The 8,130-nt window shown below is 42.3% G+C and overlaps 1 long non-coding RNA gene across 1 annotated transcript; it reads right to left on the minus strand.

The window, feature by feature from the left end:
- Positions 1–931: 931 nt before the first annotated feature.
- On the minus strand, positions 932–7,552 carry LOC144100736 (uncharacterized). The gene is made up of 2 exons (XR_013307824.1): positions 7,376–7,552; positions 932–1,125 (listed from the first exon to the last, which is right to left on the minus strand). It is a non-coding gene; the product is annotated as an uncharacterized LOC144100736 (long non-coding RNA).
- Between the last annotated feature and the right edge of the window lie 578 nt (positions 7,553–8,130).

Consider the following 8,130-nt stretch of genomic DNA (forward strand, 5'->3'; position numbering starts at 1 on the left):
AGACAGATACTGCGCCATTTCCTTTGCCCCACAAAACCAGTTATTATTATTATTATTATTCACACCGATATGTGGTAGCCAGTTAATATGTGGGCTCTTCTCAAATTCTGTGTGCCGACTTTGACATTATTTTTAGTTTCAGAAGGAGATTTGTGGTGTGAAATTTTGAAGAATACGTTATAGTACTTAGTACGTTATTAAACGTTTTCTAACTTTGAAATCAATGAATACTTTCCTACTATTAGCATAGCCGTTAGAGTAACCTCTGGAAAATAAACAACGATTGAAAAATAAACTGCAACCATCAAAGTTATATGTCTGTGCAAAAGAATGTACTGAAAAGAAAACGGGATAATCTCCCCTTCAGCAAAATGATTGAACTGTAGGGAGCCCCGTATAAAGAGCGAAAATACCAGCATAAAAACTTGCACCGAGAACATTAATTAAGGTGATTGGTTAAAAAAAGATGCCCTACACAGTAGGAAAAGAAAACAGATTTTTTTCACTAATAACGAGAACAGGCAGCTCAACCTTTTACGCAAATGAAAGCGCTACTAAACTGAGGCACGTGGCTTTATTTAGGAGACCTCCGCCTGACCGTTTCTCTCGGAAGGCCCGTTCAAGCAGCAGTAGAACAGAAACTAAACGCTAGTTTGAAAACATGTCGGGTAGTAAATTTCTTCTCTAAATTACAGTAGCATCTGCAGCCAACCCCGCCAATACTTCCTTCCTTCATTGCGTAGTTTGTATTTATGCTTGTTTACCTGCATTATGCTCTCTACTACTTTCAAAAGGGAACGCATCAGAAGCGGTGATGCAATAGCGTACGTTTTCAGGCAGCTCGCTCGAATTAGTGCCCGTGTTCAATGTTATCTGAGTGAATAGCAGCTTACGAGCATCGTGACGAAGGGAAAGAAAAGAAGAGCATAGATCCGAGAACACAGAAGCGTGCCTGAGGGTCAACTTACTGCAGGAGAAATTTATGGACTGAGGCTCGCAGTTTATTACGCAACAAACATTGTAGCGTCTGAAGAGGTGAGCACAGATGACTCAGGCTAACAGCAGGGGACGACACATGACTATGAAGTCACATGGCTGTGGTAAGAGGAAGGATGGCTCATCAGCCTGAAATAGGAGAAAAAAAAACAAGAAATTATTCGTCTGTGGATGCATAAGCATTGGAGTTTGTATAGTGGATAGCGCTGAAATCATTAAAGAGTAAATCACAGTACCAGTTTGTGAGTCTGAACCAGCACAGTATATTTGGGGGTTAAGAACGCAGCTGTGTTGACTTCGCGTCCCGACGAGACCTGACGCTCATAAAAGGTAGAGGGGAGAGTGGGGGGGGGGGGGGGTGAACGCATATTTCACGTAAGTGTGAGCCGTATTATTATCGCTTTAAGGTTCACCCCTCGGCTCCCTATTTCAGCCTTTCCGAATCTTCATGGAGCAAAAGGTGAAGTTTTATTGGCACCCGTCAAGCAAGACCCCGAGATAAAGAAACGTTGTCCTAAGGTATGTACCCATGATAGGACGTGCGCATATGCCAAGTACAAGACCAGTATGATGTTGCTAAATTTGCTTGTTATTTGTGATGGAACCGCTTAAAACGAAGGAACAGGGCAAGAGACAGGCGCTGTCGTACAACTGAGTTTATTGCGAAGACGGACGGCTTCTTATACCGCCTGCACAACCATAAAGCCGCAAGCATATTGCTCATGCACTTCAAAATGACAAAAAAATCTTGCAATCATGGAGGTGGAACAGAACTTGACATTTCAATTTCCTTTTTTGTTAACGCGACGGAGAGCGTACTGGCACAATACTCTCGCAATCTCGCTGTCGAAACTGCCACGATGATTCTGTGGACCAACTGATTTTTGTGTTTCACAAGTACTTTGCAACTGCTCAGTTCAGACGCACATGTTTTTGAAGGCCAATCTCTATATAGAGGCATTCTCTATGGCAGGTTTGTGAGAATACCTTTAGTGTTACCAACAATTCCACTGTTCATAGTGAGGTTTGAGGCGCATGTTTTGATGAAAATGCAGGCGGTGACTATTTATAAATATGCTTTATGCTGTCAGAAAGCCTCTGTTTCGCATAGCGCAGCAGTTCATGAGGCTCCTCATTATAAACTGTGGCAACAACGAGTTCTGTTGAATTGCGAACCTTTGTGACCCAGCGACTGAAGACAACAACATGCTTCGTGTTTCAATTACACTGCAACGACAAAGAACAGGGGAGTGCTCTCTGTACTTGCAGCTATGGTTAACTCTTGTTCATCGTTGATCAGGCTTTCTCTGCAGAGTGCGCGGAACGCCCACGTCGCTGCATGAATAATAAAGCAGCGGAGGAGATCTGCAAGCTAGACAAAAAAGAAAGGGGGAAGTAAATAACCTAACTCCGGAAAGGCACCGTTATGTAGGAGTCGGGTGACGTGGTAAGGCAACTGGGGACAAGGTGACGGGAAAAAGCGAAAGAAGCATTAGATTACCTTCATGCATTCTGTAATGCGAGACATTGTTTATGACGGCTACTAAAGGAAAAGGAAAGATCAGACATTGCGTGGCAAGATATAAGGGCCTCGAGTACGTCTGTCCCATAGTAACATGAAAGGCAAAAACAGACTGCAATTATGGAGTCTGTCGCTTGCAGAGCACTTGCTGAACGATTGGATGCACAGAGTAAATAGAAATTAAGCAAGAGTCATGCAAAGAGGACAGTTCCGCTTAGTTGCGGCTGGACGGTCAGTAGCACGCTACACATCATAAAAGGAAGAAAAATATCAGCGAATTCGTCATCATCATGAGCTGAGCTCTGCAAAGCTTTTGATAAGAATACGCCAGTAAGTACACGGAATCGGGGGAGGTTAAGCCCGGAACAGAATGGCTTTGATCTCAAGATTTTGCGATCAGAAGAGCCGAATGCCAAAGCCAAAGCCTGGAAACGGTGACTTTTTAATGTATATTGCGTTCAAAACAACGTGGCTAGTATCGCACTCTCTATTTTCTAGAAACAATTTCTTACATTTCACCGAAGGAAATGCCTTCTTGTGATGCGAACCTGTAATTTATGCTCAAGTTAAAAAAAGAACTGGTTCATTTCATGACGAAAACGATGGTGACGTATAACCTGCTCTCGAAGCTACATAATAAGCTACTCAAGGCCATCCAGACACCATAAGAAGTAAACTCTCAAAGAGAACCTAACAGAATGTAATAAGTGGCATCAATTTATTATATCTAATAATGATTAAGGTACAGCAGTAATCAGGCCACCAGTATTTAGCTTCAGTGCATTTCTTTAATAATGTATGCTTCAAAAAATCAGGATGAATTTTCACCCCATTTGTACACATCTAACCAGGCACTCCTCTCCATTACTCCGCCTTCTTTTGATGTCGATTCAGCGCAAGGACCTGAATGCTCTGGATTGGAATCAATTGATTTTGACAACGAGCTGGGCGTGCTAGTTTGTCATACCACCAAGAAAACAGTGTTGATTTGTAACTTCCGCGTAGTAAAACAAATATTTAACAAGAAAACCTGGAGGTAGTGAGGAGGGCTATATTCTTAATAATTTCTAGAGCTTTCATTTTGCTTCGCTTTGTTGCGAAGTTGAACAGGAGCGACTACCTAAAGAGTTAATCGTCGATGTTGAAATTTCTTGCAGGAGCTCTTACTTGTGCGTATATATAAAAAAATAGACTCAGTTTCAAGGCCTCTCACTGTTTTCTCGGCAGACATGTTCAGTTACGACAGGTGGCACCGCCACCACCTTTCGTTAAGACATTCCATTTTCATTTTTGTTTATTTCTGGTTAGTGTTGTGTGGAGCACGATTTATCACCGCGTCTAAAATGCAAGATAAGCTACAAAACTAAAGTTAGTCGTACATGAAATTGAAATGTTCAGTAGGACTTCAATTCTACTTGCCTGAAAAAGAAAGGCTGTCACGGCCAACTTGCTGCACGAAACTCGACTCGAGTTTTGCGTTGGGTTACCTGTCATGGCTGATTTTACACGCGCGAACGCGCAAGCCTGCAGGGCCCAAAATAATGGCTTCAAAGATTTTCACGACTACCAGTCCATGTCTGACATAGATGTGTTCTCTTCTCCCTAGAGCTTTTGACAATTTCTCGTTTTATTGGTCTCCTAGAGTAGCAATGAAAAATACCTCAAATTGGTGCTAGGCTATTTCCTGAAATGTCAAGACTGCTCATTTGATGTGACGTCCGCGCATAGCTCTAGGTGTTTATCTCCTTTGTTTTATTTTTTTTCGTCTGAACTTCTTTGGACCGAGTGACATCTTTTACAAACACAAACTGAGAGGTTGCCACTTGCTTATAGCTGCTGCTTTCTACGAGCAGTATTCTATGTTATGGGTCTGCTTCTTTTTATAAGCACATAAAATCATTGATCTGCTTCTTTTTTTATTGCGTATTCATAGACACATAAAATGTCAGAGTCACTGGTGATCTTATTTAGGTTCCATCCCGATTTGTGCAGATCGTGGAACTCACATGGGAAATTTGGATGATACAATTTGCGGTCTGCAGATGTTTTGTATCTTTGTTCTTTGTTATGTGTAGCGGACAAAATATTGCTGCATACCCTAGATCCATTCCCTTATAGCTTTTAACATGTATTTGCTTCTGCAGTGTATCGGTCAAGATTAGGTGACTGTCGTTTGCATGCTGTACAAAATTTCGATTTTGCTTTAAAAAATAACACTTGTTTCGAGAGCACTTGCGGCGAGATTACTTCAATAAAAGTGATATTATAGCAACGCCGCAACGCGATGACGTTCAATTCGACGCTCATAGGTGGCGCCTTAGTGTCAGCCACGCAATTCGGCAGAAGATGGAAACAAAGTGGAGCGTTGCGTGCCCAGGGCGCTAGCCTGGCACTGACATCTCGGCCCTCGAAGCCTGCTATGTTGCACCTCTAGTTTTGGCGCTTCGCTTCGACACCGGGATTTCCCGACAACAGCATTCTTTGGTCAGCATAACTAATTTTGTACTAGTTACACTGGATGCTGGTTCTGCTTTTAAGCTTTCTAGTCTCTAGCTGCGGAGAAAATGGGTAAACAAGAATACACAAACCGATTCTCTAGTGAATCGATTTCAGCGCAGCCGCATAGATTAGAACGCATGAAAGATCGCCGAAAATAACGACGCTCTCCTTATTGAGCCTATTGAAAGACCGTATATTTTCAAAGGTGTAATTGAAATTACCTTCTGGTGGCCCTTATACAATCCTCCAGCGTGCATTAAATATCTGCTCTGCTGCCCCGCCTTTGTGCTGGTAGAATATAATCTCCTACTAGGCTGATGATGATGATGATGATGAACATCGTTTATTGTTTTGCTTGAGCGTCAGATATATCGGCGCATTCAAGTAAAAGAAATGTATTACTGTAGAGCGTCTCACCTTTAGTGTTCCCGGAAGGCCTGAAAACTGAAACGTGCGTGTAGGAAGGCCACTTTCGAACTTTATAGAGAAAGCTACAGCTTTTGGGGCACTGGTAGGCGTCCGTTATATATCGACTATGCGGCACAGGTTCAGCATCTGCCTTTATGCTCAGTCAAATAGTAACCCCGCCCGCCACTTAACGCCGACGCCACTACTCCCACAACTTGATCTTTAAACTAGTTGTGAGAACATTTTTACTACATCCTGTTTGCAATCAGCGCGCATTCTTTACGGGCGCTTTAAAATGTTAACATCACGTCCGCAATGAGGACTCCGGGTGTGAATGGAGAATCGACTGAAGACTTCATGCCACTATAGAGCCCAAGCTACTGCCAGCGAAGACAAGGACCCCAAATATGGAAACACAAAAACTTTAAAAAGGTCTATGGGAGCATGCTGCATGCACTTTGCAGACATGTTTTCATTTATAGCTACAAAGCACGTTGATAACGTTTTCTCACTCCAGAAACTTTTTCTGGAGCAGTTTTAAAGAAACTCTGTTCTGTTCTCAAAAAAGTTTTTGTCTGCTTTTCTAGCCCCTCAGCTAAGCATGAAACTCCCTGTGTATCCAACTCTAAAAGCTTTCATGGCTGCGTGAAACGAAAGGCGGTGTTTGCACTTGAAGATCAAAGCAGGCCAGAAACATTCACTTGCTATATTCGTACCGCTGATCGATTACTGGGGAAGATAGAATCAACAAGGCGGCAAAAAATGCAAGCCGAAAAGTTTCTTTGGTGGTTCAACAGGACTTGTCGGGCTAGTTGGTTGATCATAATGCAAAAAAGACGAACTGCGCAACAAGAACACGGACGAAAGGGAGGCAGACACACTAACGCAGACTTACAACTTTACTTTAGTAAAGTTGTAAGTCTGCGTTAGTGTGTGTCTGCCTCCCTTTCGTCCGTGTTCTTGTTGCGCAGTTCGTCTTTTTTGCATTCTTTGGTGGCCAATTTTCTATTCACAGCCTGCAGACGAAATAATTGGCGCAATAAGTTTTAAAACATAAAACGTTTCGCTCGGCTTGGAAAGGAGTCTTCCTCAGAACTCGTCTTGGTTTGATCCCGCTGACTGCTCGAATCAGGGATTCTTGATGAGTGGCCTACTGTTAACTGCACGTTTTATAGGCATGCCATTACTGATATGATGACGTCACTAGTAGCTTACTAAAAAGCAAGTGAGTAATCGCTGGCCCTACCTTCTCTATGAAGAATACCTATAAGATGTTATAAGCAGGCGCAAAAAAGAGAGCAGTCTATTACATCTCGCTCCTTTGCGGGGCCACCAGAAAATCGCCTTTCAAGCTCCTTTTTTGGTAAACGATCTGTTGAGCATGGATTGCCATAAGCTGTGCAACTTGTTATTTGTGTATTTGCATTTCACATTCGTGTATGTATACTTGGCATATAACAATGTATTTGGCATATATTTAGCAGGCATTTCTTTCTTTTCATTGTGGTTGGCTTAGCACGTTTCTGAAAGAGACCTCAATATCCGAAAAATTCTCAGAAAATATTTATGGTGCTTTTAAGGAGATAAAAATAAAGAATACACACTCTCAGGCTCTCAAAGTAGGCAGCCGGATTTTCACTTGCATGTCCCGAAGGACGGCCTTGCACCGCAACTGCTTCTCGTCATTTCGCGGTAAAAATAACAGACGACTGAGGCAGAAGCTGCCAATAAATTCGCTCACGTGTCAGAACAAACTTCGGGGATTTTACGCTGAACGCCACCAGATTCCAGAATCTGCAGCTCGAGCTCAAAGTTATGGTTGTTTATCACTTATAGCCAGCAAAACCTATACCTTACGTCAGGAAAGGAGGCAGAGCTGTTCGCAGGAAACCAGTTTTTCACAAGATATTTGCCTAGTAAATGTTCTTTACACCGCAGATTCTTACTTACTTCGGTTCCATTTGTGACAGTCCTTGATTCATTTGCAATGCGTCGTGCGGGATCCAAAGCTTGCGACATCTGAGTATTTCGACATATCCGCCGTCTGCACAGCTTATAGCTCCTTGCTCGTTAAGTGCGCAGAAAAGGCTGTGTCGTTTAATTGCTGTCTGTAACGTGCATTCCTTACCTGCAAAATATGAAACTGGAGCGATAAAACAGCGATCAAATGCTTCGAACATTTCAAGCAAGAAACGTCTGAATATAAAATGCATCATGCACTGATTTATAAAAGTCACTGCTCGGTTCGCTTTTTAGTTGTGAATACTCATTTGTAGCGGTCAGCTTTAATGATGGGTAGAAGATACGGCCGTCTGCTCTAAATTTATGCTTTCGGCTTAATCATATTTTATCATTTCGCGTTATCGTTTCGGCATTCGGTGTATTTTTTATTGTGACAGCATTTAGGATGTTGTGAAAAAATATCTAAGATTCTCCGGTACAAAATTCCATGATTAGTCAAAAGGTTTGACGCCGTCAGCATGCTGATATAGAAATCTAAGTTCTTGAGTTTTTCATCACCTTCCATGCGATGCTTATACAAACCGGACTCACTCTTACACCTTAATTCAGCCAATATTTTGCATATATTCCATCCACTAATTCAAAGAAATCCACTTTTATCTACCTGCTAACCCATCTGAATGCACCGACTTACCCCCAGCCTACTTCCAAAACATAACAGGTGCTACGCAATATGTTAGCCT

Source organism: Amblyomma americanum, chromosome 8 (assembly GCF_052857255.1).
Source record: "Amblyomma americanum isolate KBUSLIRL-KWMA chromosome 8, ASM5285725v1, whole genome shotgun sequence".
Taxonomy (NCBI): domain Eukaryota; kingdom Metazoa; phylum Arthropoda; class Arachnida; order Ixodida; family Ixodidae; genus Amblyomma; species Amblyomma americanum.